The sequence below is a fragment of the Osmerus eperlanus genome, chromosome 10 (genome assembly GCF_963692335.1).
Source record: "Osmerus eperlanus chromosome 10, fOsmEpe2.1, whole genome shotgun sequence".
Taxonomy (NCBI): Eukaryota; Metazoa; Chordata; class Actinopteri; order Osmeriformes; family Osmeridae; genus Osmerus; species Osmerus eperlanus.
Window position 1 is genome coordinate 12,932,222 of NC_085027.1, and position 17,697 is coordinate 12,949,918.

Consider the following 17,697-nt stretch of genomic DNA (forward strand, 5'->3'; position numbering starts at 1 on the left):
CATCGGTGTGTTACTTCCATTCGAAACAATAAGTAAATACCATCTCATATTCCATGATGCATGTTTGGCACCCAAACATGCTACATTCAACACAAAGATTTTTTAACCCTGGAGCAGACTTAACATTCTGTAAACTCCCCTTGTCCTAACAATCAAAAACGACCCACCTTCACTAAACCCCCAAATAAAGGTTTTTAATTTTTCACAGTGCAGACAGACTGCACTCAACCAGTGGACACCACGCAAACACCTTTATGGCCTCAGGATCAGAAATAAGTAGCACACATAATCTCTCATTGTATGTGTGTGTCTTTGTGGTTCTTGTGTAGATGATTTTCTAAAACTACCAGGCCAAAAATTACCTTTAGATAATCTTTGTACCCTTATGGTGTACACATTTCATGGAAATCTTAACAATTATGTTGGGGTCACAATAGGAAAAGTTACCAAAATTCAAGCTGAAAAAAAGGTTACTTGTTGGGTTTTCACTGCTGTTACACATTAGTGGCGGGTACTTTAAAAAAATACAGGGTTGTGATGTATTCTGTCTGTATCTTCAAATCTAATCAAAAGGATTAAATGTACACTGCAAAACAATGGATTGAAATCCCAATGCATCAAATAGCCCATGGTTTCAAAGAAATAAAAATGAATGTGAAATATATCTGAATATGGGTCGTTTTGGACCCCTGTCGTGGAAGCCTGTAGTTACCAGTCTTGCAAGTGTTAATAGACCACCTGACATCGTCTGATGGAGTCAGGGGGAGGGGAACATTTGCTACATGTGGTCCATTCAGGACTGGACTGGTCAAACCCAGATGGAGTGGGGGGGAGGAGGGGGGGGGGGGGCTTTATAAGAGGAATTTTCTCCATCAGAGAAATGGAATTTGTGACGCTCAAGTGTACATTTCCATCACTGTCCTCATAACTCCATCAGAAATGGGAACGTGTCGCTATTTATTTTCCATGTGTGTCTGTGAATGTGTGTGCGCGTTTGTGTTTGTTTCTCTGTATGTTTGTGCTTGGATAGCCTTGTGTGTTTGTGTGTGTACATGTGTTATTGTGTGTGTGTGTGTGTGTGAGAGTGAGTGTCTGTATGTGTGTGTATGTATGCGAGTGTGTGTGTGTGTGTGTGTGTTTGCGAGTTTTCTCCAGGGCTCCTGTCACCAGTGGATGGTATATGTCAGCCTTGACTACACGCTGGCTCTAGTATATCATCAGCTGCAGGCAGCTCAGCTGCAGGATCTGGCAAACTGTTTCACTGACAATAAAACTGTGTCTCCATTAGAGGCCAGCTTCTCCAGGACTCATCTCAACAACAAGCCTAGCTACATGTTATACTCAGCAAGGACACAGCCCTGCAGTGTGTGTGTGTGTGTGTGTGTGTGTGTGTGTCTAGGTGTGTAGGTGTCTGTGTGTTTGTGTGTTTGTGTGTGTGGTCATTGCTTAGTTTTCTCTCGTCGCTGGCATGTACAGCACATGTCAATGAGGCTGAATTTCACCCAGTGACTACGGTTGTCCTCTGTACCTTTTTGGAAGTCTGTTGTGAGAGTTGTTCACACCAGGACACTGTTGGACAGCTGTGGGACTGTACCACTACGTACGAGGTGAGGGGGGAGCTGTTGGTTTGTTCCTGCACTCTGCCCTCGTGTCCGTATGTACCCATGCTGTGTGTGTGTGTGTTTGTGTGCATGCATGCCAGTATGTGTCCGTGCATGCTGGATTGTGTTTGTCTGTTTGTGTGGGTGTGTGTGTGTGTGTGTGTGTGCGTGGCCGGCAAAGTCGGCTTGCTGGGCTTAATGCGCTCCCCTCCACGCCTCGCTCATTACCCTCAATACCAGGTGATGAATCTGCGCTTTAAAAAAGGAATCGGCCACATCCATCTCCCCTCTCTCGCCTCCCTCACACCCCAACTTGAATCAACCCGTCACTGTCTGTCTGTCTGCCCGTGGTGGAGGAGGAGAAGGAGGAGGAATTTGACTTCTATGTTAGTCACCGATACACCTCCCTCTCTGTCCATACTTTCAGGGTTTTTTTCTTCCTTTCTTTCTTTTGTTTTTGTGACCTGTCTCGCTACTGTAGCGTAGCACTAGGAGAGATAGATGAATACACATTACCACACAATGCTGAGGACCTAAACGATACTTAGACATTTCAACACACTTCCATTTGTGCCTCCTCTCCAGCCTTCATACGCACTAAATTATTCAGATCTCTCTACATTTGATTTAGCATGCCTCCTGTCTGCCATTCCCCTCTCTTTTTTATACATTTCATTATGTTGTATGACTTTAGGCCCACTGGCTGGAAAATGACAATTATTTTGCTCCAGCAGCTAGCTATTAAGAGACCTGAAGAATACATACTGTCGCGTGCAGAGTGGAATTGCACCACGAGGCTGACTGAGGAGTACACACACACACACATAAACTTACCTAGACACAGACACAAACACACAGGTACACACAGGCATAAATGTGCCAACACACAGATAAACTTACACATAGACACACACACACACATACATAAACAGAGCTACACACACATGTCTACACGCACACACATACACAGGTGGAGACACAAGCGTAAACGGGCATACATACAGACATACACACACACAGCTACAGACACTTGTGGAAACGTGCTTACACACACATACACACACAGAGACACACACATACACACACAGAGACACACACATACACACACAGTGACACACACATACACACACAGAGACACACACATATAATGCAGCAAATGAGCTGGACTGTGGCAAGGGCATGTGAGAAATGGTCCTTCGGAGAGAGGGCTCAGAAAAATATCAGTCACAACAAACGAATGCCTTTTAAATGTACCCGGCTACCTTTAGCTCCATGCACTACTGAATTAAAGCCATATCTAATGGCAGCTTGTTTGGCCTTTTCATAAATTCTGCATAAATATATATGAGCAAAAGAGAAACATACAACAGACTAATAGAAACGAATGAACTACTCAACCATATATTTGCGGTGAGAGATATGCTTCCTCTGATTGGAAAGGGCATCCACTATCTGCTATATTGATAATACTTTTCAAATTTCATCTGCTTTTGTTTGCATTCTGAGCCCGCCTGTTTAAACACAGTGGGAATTATAATGAGTCCAAACATTATCTCCCCAGTTGTTCAAGGCTGAACATATAACTTTATCAGAGAAATGATTCAAATTCTTTGGCTGTGTTGTATCGGTTCCATTAGAGCCTGGCTATCAGCCGGTGACAGTACACCAGCCAATCTGTGCTGGGCTGCCCGCGTGTGGTGGCCAAGCAGCGTGTGTGTGTGTTTGTGCGAGTGAGTGTGTGTGGATATGCATGTATGCCTGTATGTGTACCGGTGTACATGCATTTGTCCTTATGTTTGAGGGTGTGTTTGCGTCTATGTGTGTGTGTGTACAACATCCCACCTGCTTGCGACACCATTACGCAGCATCATGGTTGTGTGAGCATATTTATCATTTGGATCTCCTGTCCCCAACGCCAGAGAAGAGCGAGGGAGCGAGAGTCCATACCATTGCCACATAGGGTTAGTACACACACAGTCCTAAAAGACAGTTAAAAAGGTGTCATCAGACAGCAGCCTATCCCAGTCGGGGGACCTTAAGAGTGAGCTCCGTCTACGGGGAGAACACACGTCAAACAGACGTTGCACACCCTCCTCTCGCTCAGACTCTCCATTTCCCCCTTGATTCCCCGAAGATGAATGGAATATGAGCAGTGTCCACGGCTCATGGAAAAGATGAGCAGCGAGCGAAGCAGCTGGCCTCTTGTCTTTGGGCTTCAGATGGAGAGCGATCTCGGAGGACGCCGTCCTGCGACCACTTGAGGTGTGAGCAGGGGCCTCTGAGGTGTGTGTGTGCTGTGTTGTGTGTGTGGGGGGGGCTATGTGCTGCCTCTTCCTAGGGTTCGCTTTCCCTGTTTACATCGAAGAGAAATCTCAAATACACCCAGAGACTGTGTTTATTATAGATTAGCAACGGTCGATTCAATTCGGTTCTGCTCGACTTGGTTCTGTTCCGTTCTCTCTGTGAGGGTAGGACACCACCAGAGGCTCTTTATCTTTCTATGTTCTCTTCTTCATCAGTACTCTACGAGGAGGACCAGGGTGAGTGGTGTCTGATTGTGCCTGATCCAGTCCCGCTGCCGAGGCAGACACGGAGAGGGCAGAGGAGAGGTTTGCCCGTGTATAAATCACAGGGAAGATATCAGGCAGCAAGCTCTGTGATGCGTGAGGACAACGTCAGCAACACTGAGGATCCTAGAGTGGAGATGATAGCCGTCCCAGACAGGGGCATCCCGGAGGATGGAGGGCTCCCGTACAGGAAGCGGGGTCCATCCGGGTTACGGTGCAGAGCGTTCGGAAGAGCGGGAGCATGCTTTATCCCGGCGTGGATGGAAGCCCTGCTCCGAGCTTCAGAGTTGGAGCGATGGGATCCCAGATCAACGTGTGTCGCCAGTGGAGACTCGTGTATCTGAACGAACAGCTAAGCTGCAGTGGGGCTGGGAGATCATGATATCCATCTTAGAGAACAGTCCCAATGTTTTAATCCCAGCCATTTGATCCCACCACTGGCATCTGACCACACAGACGCACACACGCGCACACACACACACACACAAAACCAAACATCTTCGGAAACCCGGGATCTGTGTGTTTGCACATTGTACCCTCCCCTCCTTTCTCGTTCCCGCTAACAAATCTTCCAGCTGGACATGTCCTTTACCATGGCACCCAGTGTTTGCGTGCGTGTGTGTGTGTGCATGTGTGTGTGTGCATGTGTGTGTGTGCATATTCAAAGTGAATTTAAAGGCTAAATTGTTTAATGATTTCTGGGAAAACAATAAATTGGGATCCCAAATAAAGGCCATTACAGCAATGTGATTATGGGCCAATTGAATTAAGTTGTAATCAGTGTTTCTATATGTCATTACAATGCAACGTTATCCAGCATTATTCTTTGCCCTGGGCTATAAATGACAAACATTGTTTCTTTGAGAGGTATTTCAGCAAATCTGAGAAGGGAGTGTCCAGTTACAGACTTAGTTTGGTTGTCAGATCCAGATGCCATGTCCCAGATGTCTTACAGTTTGACTAATGACAACATAAGTGGCGTAGTTACACTCAGAGGAACATTCAGTCTAAAATGTTCCCCCCTAGTGGTAATGAGGTGAACTTGTTGTACTCAAAATGATTTACTCTATCCCACACCTCCACACATCATCAGACCATTTCACCTATTGTAGTTTGAGGCTTTCCTTTGCATCTTTACAGCTTATCTCTCGCAAAGCAGAAGAACACTTGGTGAGACCAGCGAGCGAGCAAGAGTGCTTATGTACATTGGTTTGAGCGGAACCTATCACAATAGGTTAATCACAATCACAATATAGGATACCAACATCAATACCTACCTTAGGGATGCATAAACATGAAGTTTTCTTTTTTTCATGTTTGTGGGGATAGGAAACTTCACTGTTGAGTTAGCATCTAGCTTGTTTGTATTTACAAAGCAGTATCTAGCTGCCTAGCTGGGTAAATCATCTGCACAACTACCATGAGAAGACAAGGTTCAATAAAGGAAAATAAAATAAAGAAGCTACAATAACAAAATGAGAATAAAGAGATTCCTGAAAACTCGTAAAAAGAAAACGTTTGTTTTTTGTTTGGATTAGTGTCTCTTATTTGGTTACACTGTCTCACAAAAGTTCTATTCTGAAGAAGGCCTTCTTCAGAAAACCATCTTTAAAAAGTAAAGATCTGAACTATTATGCTGTTGGAAAGAGGGGGATCTGAAAAGTAAGAATTAAGATTATTTCTCCTCAGCAATAGCATGCAAGTGTTTCCAGGCTGGGAGGAATTTAGTTATTTCCAGATGTTACTGAAGATGAAAATCTAGTGTATTTACTTTGGGTAAGGTTTGGGTAATGTTATTATTACACTCACATAAAAAATGGCTTATTAGGTGCCAGTAGGGAGGCAAAATGGAGAATAAACTTTCGTTTCAATTGAATTGAACATGTACCTCTGAAATGTTCAAGACATGTTCTATGTGCATCGTACATACACACACACACACACACACACACACACACATACAGACACAAAAACAGACAGACACACACACACTCCACATCACGAAAGAGAGACTTCACTCTAGTCTCTTGGGATTCGTCAGCACACGTCAACCGTGACATCCATGACAATCGTCCAGATGTCCCCGACTGAGATATGACAGTGTATCTGTGTGTGTGTGTGTGTGTGAGAGAGAGAAGAATGACAGGCTGGACTGGAGTGTCCCTAGTTTGACGAACTCCGGGAGGTTCATGAGGAAGGGTTTCTAGAAGTAGCCATGTTAGTAATTGCTACTCAGGTGTATCATTATGATGGTGCCGTTCAGTATCCTGTGGTCCGAGTGATGGATTGATAGCTGGCCTACTGAAGATAGCTTGCAGACAACAGCTACATCTCAACCTTGGTTTTCTTAATAAGGCCATTTGCAGCTAATCACCACCTCCAATGTGTGTAAGAACATGAGATGGGCTGTAAACATGAAGAAGAGTACATTTGTGCATTGTTCTCTGAAGGGGTGGCTAGGAAGATAAGAGTGCACTCCAGAGAGATGTGTTTGGAACAGATAGTTTAAATTGACCACACTCACATTCCAAGGACCCGGTGAGCGTGTGGAACGGCCCACGGTTGTTCAATTTGCTGTATTCACCATGGAGCTCTGTCTTATGTATGTCATCATCAGGAAGAGAAGAATATCATCCATGTTGGAAAGTATACAGGCAGGAGCATGGTTTTGAACTGTGCATCGCAACTGTGCATGGCCAGCTTCAACACTGAGGACAAAACTACCGAACAAAACTCTTGTTTTAAGTTCTCCAAAACCTGTGTTCAAATGATTTTATCACCAGCTCCTGCTGCTATCTAGTAAACACTAATGTGGGGAAAGGAACACCAGGGTAGGGTCGTCACCCTTTTCCTCTGCAACAGATGCAGAAAAACATGCCTTACTCTGGTTAGTGCCATACCCAAGCCATTTAAACATCTCACAGGGCAGAGCTCCAAAAAGGGTCTCACAAGCACCAAGCTGTTTCTCTAAGAGCTACTATAGGACACCCACCCACAGACACACACACACATGCGCACACATGCGCACACACGCACAAACACATGAACAGGGGCCTCCAGCACCAATCAAGGCCCTGATTGACTCAATAGGCTAATTAAGGCTCATTTGGAGTAACCTCCTGACACCTGTGTGCCCTTCAGGAGCAGGGGGTGGGGGGCATGGGGCTCTCTCAAGAACCAGTAGAGTACAGACCTTGGTCAAATACATAAAAAATCCTTCATGTGTACTTCATAACAAGTGCACGCCCATTCAGTGAAACCACAGAGCTACCCCTATGTTGTAGACTATAAGGTAAATCCACCACTCCTAACAGTGTTTGACAATTCCTTTAAGGTATTCTAATAGAGAACAATACCATCTTTTAGCTATTCTGTATGCATACTGAAGCAAAGTACCTAGAGTACAGTTCTTATCTCTACATAAAGGAACTGCCCTTGACATGTTTCATCAGCACAAACCCTTATGCTCTCTCGCTCTCCTTTCCGTTTCATATTCAAATATGAATGTTTCAAAAGCAACAGCAACTATGTAAACCAGAACAGAAAAAGAGAAACAAATAGTGAGTTCAGTAAACCGCCTGCATTGGGGATAAGGCCCTAAAAATATGTTTTGGCAAAATAATCAGCATCATAGCAGAGATGTGTTGCTGTTTACTCGCAGGCCTCATCTCTGCTCCGCACATCCCCCAACAAACAAGAGGAGGGGGGCGGGGGGGACGGGGGGGCTGTAACAGGAAATATCTTTTGCATATTATTTTAAGTAACTGTTCAAATTTCATTTCAGAATGGTAATCCACAAAACAAATATGTGACGGCATATTTTAAAAAGGGAAGGCATCGCTTCAATTTCCTATTGTGGCGCTCGGTAGCGGCGTGTGTGTGTTTGCTCTTTGTGTCTGTTTGAATTGATTTGCACAGCTCGGCAGACAAGGGCTGAATGCTCAGACCAAGAATCTATAATTTCATATGATCCGATAGTTCCGCAGTATTAGATTGATTTTTCTTCCCTCTCTCCCCCTCTACAATGTCGATGTTAACAAACAAGCTTAGCTACCTGAACCCACGTATCCACAGCAGAGTCAAACACTGCCTTTACAGGGAAAAATGTTAATGTGATATATCTCCTGAAGAGGACATGTGTGTGTTTCTGATGAGATATCAACCATCTAGCTGATCTTCTGGAAACCCGCCACTTTTGAATGTGTGTAGCAGCATGTTTGATCCTGTAGATATGGTACTGCCGCTAAAAGACAAACACCAAAACTGTGGAAGTCGGTAGAGGCGAAGGCCTCACTACAATGATTACCGTTTATCCCACAGATAATAAGGTATGTGGATAATGTAGTATGTCGCATGGATTCGTAGTAGACAGGAACACAGCTAGAGTTCAATATGCATGCTTAGGTACATGAGCGAAGTGTCATCACTTTGAGAATACCTCAAAAAGTCTAAAGTTTGTTAGGTTCTCATATGAAACACCTAGGCTGACTCTACAGCGGCGTAAGCTCTCGTTTAAGATTGGGCTTGATGGGTGGGGTGTTAAGAGGTGGTAAAACCACAGTTGAGAAGGAGCTTATGTTTAAGGAGTCGTCGTCAAGCAGACACTCGCCAGCCTCCTCACAGGAGAGAACCGTGATCTCCATCTCCTCGCTTCCACTCTCCCTCGCTCTCTCCCGTTGAGTTCTCCAACACCTGTCATGGACGCGCAGGCAGACTTAGCAATAGCCAGGCATCCCGGCACCTCGGCGGGACTGGAGAAGGGAGGGAGGAATGTTGATGTCGGGATGGAGGGAGAGAGTTAGAGACAGAGAGGGGGAGAAAAGAAAGAGAAGCTTTTTAAAAGCTGTAGCCTAAGTAAGATCCTTTAGACGTTCTCCCTTCAGAAGCGTTGTGGAGCAGGGAGAAAGCCCAGGTATTAGCCTCTCTCCCACCGGCGCCTCCTCTGCTCTACCTGCCGAGTCTATTTTAAGCTCTCCCTTCAACGCAAAGTGTCAAACAAGTCGGAAATCCCTGCTAATACTAGTTACCCATGAAACATAGATCTCACTGTTTGGTTTTTGGCTCAGACAAGTTATTTCCCTGCTCCCTTTGAAATAAGAAAGTAAAAAGTGCTCTGACACTGACTTTACATTTTGAGCTCATTAAATGCCTGGGATCTGTCTTCATGCTACCTGTTTTTTTACACTGAAGATAAGCTAAATGAATGTGATCTCGTAGGGGCCAGTTTAAATGCTTCCTGTTATTCAGAGCCCTGAGCACTCTCTACTTATCAAAAGGCTACTGATAGCCTTTCAACCACCTAGGCGCTGTGCTTTAATTAAAACTAGTACCTTTCCCCGGGAAAGGAGGAAGAAGAAATAGTGAGGGGAGGCTTGTATAATTCATCAAACCAGGGATTTTTTCCCCGCCTGTGGCGAAAGAGGTTAACACTAACGGAAGTAAACGTCCCTTAAATACCATGAATTAAGAATGGCCGCTGGGAGAGAGATGCTTTTGCAGAAACAGCATCACTAACACCCGGCTCCCATGTAGACTTTGTAAAGTAACTTTTCCTCTCAGGGTTGATTTACTGTGTGTGTGGTGTCTTTCAGCTGAATAGGGGTTTGCCAATGCACGTTTTTCCATGGAGTCTTACTTAAAAAAAAGTGACACCAAATTGAAATGGATATGGTATACTTCTTTTGTGCATTTGAACATAGAGATATATCTTTATATTGCCCTGTATATCTTATTGATAATAAAAAGCAGGCCACCAGCCATGTTCCAATGGAGCACTTCGCATCAGGCAGAGACTGCCATGCAAGCCATGTAAATCAATCTGAGTTATATTGCTTTAAACTTTATGCAATATATAGCTTCAGCTTTCATAGCTACTGTAATGTGCATTTACATATACTGTCTACAAAAGCACACGCATGGGTATTTATGTGAGCAGACACACGCACACACACGCACACAAACACACACACACACACACACATATACATGCACACCCACAAGAAATCTATTGAATGTGTTTTTCCTTGCCAAAGCTTTTTGGAGTCAAAGATAATACAATTCCTTTTTTCTTATATCCTTACAATACATCATTCAGTTCTGCCTTTTGCCTGCATGAAATTCATTTTCTAATGGAAATATTTGTTTTGTAAATCAAATATGTATTATGCACAGAATGCAAAGCACAAATTAAATTATGTTAATGAAATGAAAGAGATATGAAATGCATATTTCATGGACAAAACATAACCCCAGCGAACAGCCATTTCTTGATAAAATCTTTAAACACAATCTCATTCGGAGAAAGACATATTGCTATGGCAGATAGCACCTCATTAAAATGCTCTCCTTTAATATCAGTGCTTAGTATATATAGGATTGTAAATAACCACTGGGGACTAGGAACCAATAATGAAATACTGTCTTTAATAGCCCGGCATTGATGTCAGCATAAAAAGTGTAGTAGAGGAATATTGGAAATTGGGTTCGCACACACATATAGTCAAAAGCTGTAAATGATTGCATATTTAAATAGAGCTGACTAAGGCAAAGATGATATAGATATTAGTAATAGGCAGAAAATTATGCTGACCTTACATCATTTGACAAAAAAACCCACACTGTTTTAAATTTTATATTGGTTACACTTAATGAATAATAGATTGTGTGGCTGTTGTTGTGCAGGCCGTGATGTTAATAAAAGCCTAAGAATAGGGACCCTCTCTGCACAGCTGACTAGCAAATGAACTAGACTGGCTTTTCAGCAGAAATATACATACAGAAATAAATACAAAAGGGGAGAGATAGAGGAGGAGGAGAGAGAAAGATACAGAGAGACACAAGAACTAGATAGAGGCATGGGCAGAAAGAGATGCAGAGAGAGAGGGAGAGAGAGGAAGAGAGAGGGAGAAAGAGAGAAAGAGAGAAAGAGAGAAAGAGAGAAAAAGAGAGAGAGAGAGAGAGAGAGAGAGCTGATTTGATGATGATGATGATGATGATGATGATGATGATGATGGGAGGATGGTGAGGGAGGCATGGAGGAGGGCTTGACCTGGCTTACACTGGCTAATGCTAAATATCTTAATTGTTCACTAATATGCAATTACCAGCTGTTCCAAATAAAGAAAGGACTTAATTCAAAAATACTAACCAACTAAACATGATTCTCCACAATCCTCTTTCTAACCATTGTCAAGGTTTTAAACACAAATTGTACTTAGTTTGGGACCATTTCAGTTAGCACTGCTAAATTAGCATCTTTAAATTTAATTACTATTGTTTTCAGAATTGTGGTTAGAAGATAACTCCTCCATCACCAAACGCGGTGACAGTACAGCATGTTGACAGTACAGCTCCATGTCTGGTTGCTCTGTGGCTTTAGTGCCATCTCCATTCTCTTCATAAAACGCTCTGTCAAGGGCATACATGTATTTGTCTAAACACCTTTCAATGTCATTCATATGCTTTATCCTGGTCGAAATAATCAGATTATCGTGTTTAATTGTGTTTTAGATAATTGTCATTCTGTGTCTCTCCATCCAATAGGAAGAGGGGAGTCTCTGACACAGGGCCAGTCTGAGAGAGAGAGAGAGAGAGAGAGAGAGGGAGAGAGAGAGAGAGGGAGAGAGAGAGAGAGAGAGAGAGAGAGAGAGAGAGAGAGAGAGAGAGAGAGAGAGAGAGAGAGAGAGAGAGAGAGAGAGAGAGAGAGAGAGAGAGAGAGCGGGGGGGAGGGGTAAAGAGATGTGGTAATGAGGAAAGAATTGAGAGGAATGGTACAATGGGTTGGGGGAGAGGGAGAAAGAGGGAGAGATGAGGAGAGAGGGCGACAGAGAAGGAGAGAGGGTCTGTGTTTCTGGGTGTACAGGGGCCCAGTATGAATCCAGAGTGTGTTTGGAGGAGTGGAGACAGAGAGCTGACAGGAGGTCACCACACTCAATCTCTTCCCATCAACCTCACATTACACACCTAATTTCCCCTCCACCCTCCCTCCCTCCTCCTCCTACTGCTCCTCCTCTCACCCACGCCAAGATCCTATTGGCTGGCCACTCCTTCCTCATCCAAGCCAGCGTCAGACACACCAGCCTGGGTATGCTTATTCACAGCCTGACACGGCCTCATCCACACCCACCCAAAGTATGCTTCCCCCCCTGTCTCTCTCCCTCACAGCCTCCTCAGGCTCTGATCTCTCTGGTGGAACCGGTCTACTCATGAGGAAGGAGAATCTCACGGTTAGCATGGCCACAGTTGCTATCTTAGATCTGGTTGAGGCTTTGAGCTGATGAGAGCTTTAAGAAAGTGCATCGCTGACTGGTTAATAGTGTGTGGGGAGGGAGGGTGACAGGGATGCTAATATGTAAGCACACTGCATGATGCCTGATGAAAGGCTGATGATAGAACAGACTATGGACAGTTTGTACAGCAGGCATAAGGTGTCTTTTTTTCGTTACAGTGCACATTATATAACGAGAGAGGATGGGTACAGTACGCTTCCTATGTAGGAGCAGGAGGCCCAAAGATGGAGAGAACAGTTCCATGGTTGATCCGTGGCTGATCCTTCTGGAAGCAGACAATAGCCACTCGTCCTATTCTCTCTCCCATCCACAATCTCAAACTTAGAGAGATTTAGAACAAAAGCAATATTGTCATGACTTGACACATCTTATGTGAGGTGAAGACAAGACAGAGAGAGAGATGGAGAGACAGAGAACGCTAGGGAGAGAGAGTGGGGAGGAGAACGAGAAGGACCGAGAGAGAGACAGAGAGAGAGGGGGGGGGAGAACAATGACACAATGAGACTTTTGCAAAGTTAAGAACAGAAAGTTCCAGAAGAAGACACAAAGTTAAAATGGGACCAAGAAAGAGGCAATTAACACTATTCTTCAACTTTCCCTTTGAATAAAGAAATAGGGGAAAAATAAAACAGAAGACACCAACTGTACATTTTGTGGTATAAAGAGGTGACCTTGTTAGGTAATTAACATCTTATTCTGGGTTTAATTAGAGAAGCTAAATCAATTCCAAATAAGTATAAAAAGAGGCACACTATCAAAATGGGGGGAAGGAAATGAAGGTAAAGTCTGTTTTAATTGTATGAAAGCATTAAAAATGCACCTGTTCGTGGGTAAATTGCCTCACTCACAGAAATCCACAGAGACCCTGGCTCTATTCAAAATAGCATCAAGTTGTTAAGATAGCTATTTATGTACTTGGTTTACATGGAAAAAGGGGAGAGGGAGAAAGGGAGGAAGGGAGAAAGAAAACTCAATTTATTTCCTTGTTTTCTCAGTACCCTTGTTAGGATTCAAAACAATGCCTGAAACTTTTCCCGATTTAGTGCTTTCTCTGCGAGTCTCAGTTGGCCTGTCTGTCTGTGCCAGCCAAACCCTGTCTTAACCCCCTTCGGTGCTTCCCCAGTCTCCTCAACCTCCCCACAATCACTTCTTGATGTTTTCATTTTCCCTTCTTCCTCCTGAATCCCTGAGCTGACGTTTATTTGCATCTTTGGTCCAAAAATAAAAGCGCTGTTCCCTGTCAGGGTGGAGAGTGACAGGCGAGTGACAGTCGCTGCAGATGAATCATATATTCATCAGAGGTTTAATTGAGTCGAGGTGCAGAGGTCATGGAGTTAGCGTTGCGGGGAGGCTTGGAGGACGGTAATGATGATTGATCGTGCAACAGGACCAGACTGACACTGCTGTGTTCATCCCTACGTGGAGGGGAGGAGGGAGCCGTCTGAGGGATGGACACCTGGACACCAGACGGGGTCTGCTGAGTGGCGTCAAGAAACCAGACTCATGAGTTGATGAAATGACGTGTCCACCTAACGATGTTTCACCTTGGAGAAGACAGCACATCCAGGACTGCTGAAGGCATCCCAAGCTGGCCATGGGATGGAGAGACCAGGGTACAGAGCTTGGGTACAAGACTGGAGAGACCAGGGAACCAGGCAGGTGACCAGACTGGAGAGACCAGGGTAACAGGCAGGTGACCAGACTGGAGAGACCAGGGTAACAGGCAGGTGACCAGACTGGAGAGACCAAGGAACCAGGCAGGTGACTAGACTGGAGATACCAGGGTAACAGGCAGGTGACCAGACTGGAGAGACCAAGGAACCAGGCAGGTGACTAGACTGGAGATACCAGGGTAACAGGCAGGTGACCAGACTGGAGAGACCAGGGTAACAGGCAGGTGAGCAGACTGGAGAGACCAGGGTAACAGGCTGGTGACCAAACTGGAGAGACCAAGGTAACAGGCAGGTGACCAGACTGGAGAGACCAGGGTAACAGGCTGGTGACCAAACTGGAGAGACCAAGGTAACAGGCAGGTGACCAGACTGGAGAGACCAGGGTAACAGGCTGGTGACCAGACAGAAAATTGCTGGTAATCACCGACAAGTGATCCTTTAACAAGGCGCCTGTAACCTCCTGAACCTCTGGAGTGGCCTTTTCTCTCGTTCTAACAAAAAGACCAAAAGGATAGAGAAAGAGGCAATACAGAGGGATAGACAGAGAGAGGGACAGACTAAGATAGAGAGAGAGATAAAGAGAGAGAGAGAGACAGACCGAGATGAAGTGAGAGAGAGAGAGACAGAGATGATGAAAGAGAGAGAGAGATACAGGCCGAGAGACACAGAGAAAGAGAGAGAGACACCGAGATAGAGAAAGAGAGCGGACGGAGATAGAGAGAGAGTGAATAACCACCACAACCATGAAAAGAGAACAAAACCACTCCACCTTGTATGAGACTGCCTAGCTTCGATTGGCAGCGTTTCATCCGGCTGCAATTATACGGACTAATTAGAGTTTCACGATTTCTTGTTTGAAGTATAAAGCAACGACAATGGAGGGCACAAGGAAGAGGTCTAATGCAGAACGTAACAGCGCTGGAAATCCAGCGTCTAATCCAACGCCTCCATGTGCTCCCTATGATAACACACAGTCCTGTACTGTCCTACATGTAGCTCATGCTAAACACTGGGTCCTCCATATCTTTCTCTGTCTCCCTCCTCTCTCCCTGTCTCACTCACTCACTCTTTCTCTCTCTCTTTTATTTTTTCCCTTTTTTATTTTATACCATCTGGCCCTCTCATCTCCACTATAAAAAAAAGAAAACTAATTCATGTTCCGAGTCATCCACATGATGAATAGTGTAGGTCCAGGTGCTACTGGAGTAAAAAAGGAAAAAAAGAGAGATGGAGGGAGGGAGAGGGAAAGAGAGGGAGGCGAGGGAGAAAAATTATATATGTATATCATCATCTATTGTAAACAAGGTCTCTTTTAAAACTCTGCTCTGATTAGAGCTCGGTGGTTCACCTCAGTATAGAACCTTAGCACAGTGTTCGTAATTACATATTTAATTCCTTTTTCTAAACAGCCCAAGACAGAGGAGAACGGATGAACGGCTGCACGGAGAGGCATGAAGGGAGGGATACAAGTAAAGGAAGAAGAGAGGGGAGAAAACAGAACGTTTTCCTTTTTCTTTCTTTCTTTCTTTTTTTGATTTTTTTTTACTGCTTCCTCTTTTTTTGTATCATATGAAGGTCACAATGAAATGTGATTGTTTGGCTCAGCGGTAGTGAATTATGCCACCCAGACAAGCTTTTAACCCATGTTGCCTTCAGTCTCAGCAGTTTGCCTCTCTCTCACTCGTTCGTTTTCGCTCTCTCTCTTTCTCTCTCACTCGTTCGTTTTCTCTCTCTCTCTCTCTTTCTCTCAGTTTACTTCCATCTCTTTTCCACTCTTTCTCTCTCTCTCTCTCTCTCTCTCTCTCTCTCTCTCTCTCTCTCTCTCTCTTTAAACAGTTTTCTATTGAAGAGGATTCAATCACCATAATGAATCTGAGGCCAGGCGGCAATCTTCTCCACAGAAAGAATTTCTAAAAGGTTATAGAATTTGTAAAATGAACCGCTCGGAGGAAGCAAATGGCTGTGTGTGTGTGTGTGTGTGTGCGTGTGTGTGCATGTGCGAATGTGTGTATGTGAGGAGGTGGAATCAATTATCCTAGGACACGAGGCAGTCATAATATTTACTGCACATCATTCACTGTCTCCAGGTAGGTTTGAGGAAAAGCACTGTTTATTTTGGGAGGTCAAAATGTGTTGTGACACCTTATGAAGGAGGAGGGACTTTTCAGTCTGAAGTGGATGTCGTCCTCTCCTCCTCTCTCTTCCCTTTCTTATCTCTCATCCCCTCCTCACTCCTCCTTCCCCCCTTCCTTATCCCAGTTCACTCTTACCTCCCTCTTAATTTCCCTTTCCTCTCCTTCTCCCCTCCCCTCTTTCTCTGCTTCCAATCCCTCCTCCCTGTTCTCTCCCCCAACCAACACCTCCATCCCCCCTCCCCTCCTTTTCCATGCCCCTCCCAGGCAGGCGTGAAGGCAGTGGAGTGTGACATGGACACGCCCCTCCCTGGATCTTAGAATCACATGGTAGATTAGGTTAAGTTGTGCTCAAACCCTTCAGTGGTTCTGAACAGCAATTCAGAAGGAAACCAAATCATGTACTGTAGTCTCTCTCTCTATCTCTCTCTCTCAGTCTTCGATTGTCTGTGATTAGACATGAACAGACATGTTGATCTATACACACGCACACACACCATGTTTTGGGCACACACACACGTTAAACACTGTGCACATAATGACATTTGATTGGTCTAAAAGAAACAAACATACTGAAGGTATATACAGGGATGTTTTTCAGGTTCCATAGCTCATGTTTAACCTGGTGTCAACACTGTAACAATGTAGATTAATTCTGTTGATTATGAATATAGGATATCATGTCCATGGCTCACTGTGTTGGCATCATCTTCCTACAATAGCTGACAACCTGAGCGAGACATCCTGATTGATCATGAGGAGGTCTGGGAACGGCTGGAACACCTACGAGGGGCTGTACTGTGGGAGACCTCCCTCTCCTGTTTCATGGAAGAGAATCCCTCCGTGTGTAATGAAGTCTCTAGACTTCTTTACTGACTGGACATGAGGAGAGCTGAGGAGAGGAAAGAGGAGAGGATAAAAGAGGAGTGAATAGAGGAGAGCAAAGGAGTGGTGAGGAGTGGAGTGGATGGTAGAGGAGAGGAATGGAGAGGAGAGGAGAGAAGGGGAGAGGACTGAGCCATGTAGCTCATCAGTGTCAGGCCTGAAAAGGTTGTGGAATGAATGAGTGCGGAGAATCAAAGGGAGATTACACGTCTGACCATGTATCATCCTCGATATATTGAACGCTGCCTTTGTGGAGTGGGAGCGCTTATAAAATGTGGTATTGTGTTGGCGCTGAAAGACCATGTGGGTTCTCCGCATGACTAATCTGTCTCCCTGCATTATTTTATTCAATCTTCTCCGACTTTATGTCTTTGACATTTTTGCTACACTCAGTAACTTTGAGTTGAATGGACAATTTTAAAAATTCTTAAAGGCGTTTGCTCGGGCCCGTGTGCGAGAGAACAAAAAAAGAGACTATCTCTTTGTTTCAATGCATAATTTATGACTAAAAACGGTCTTCAGACTAATTCCAATGGGCAGGCTGAAGTCTT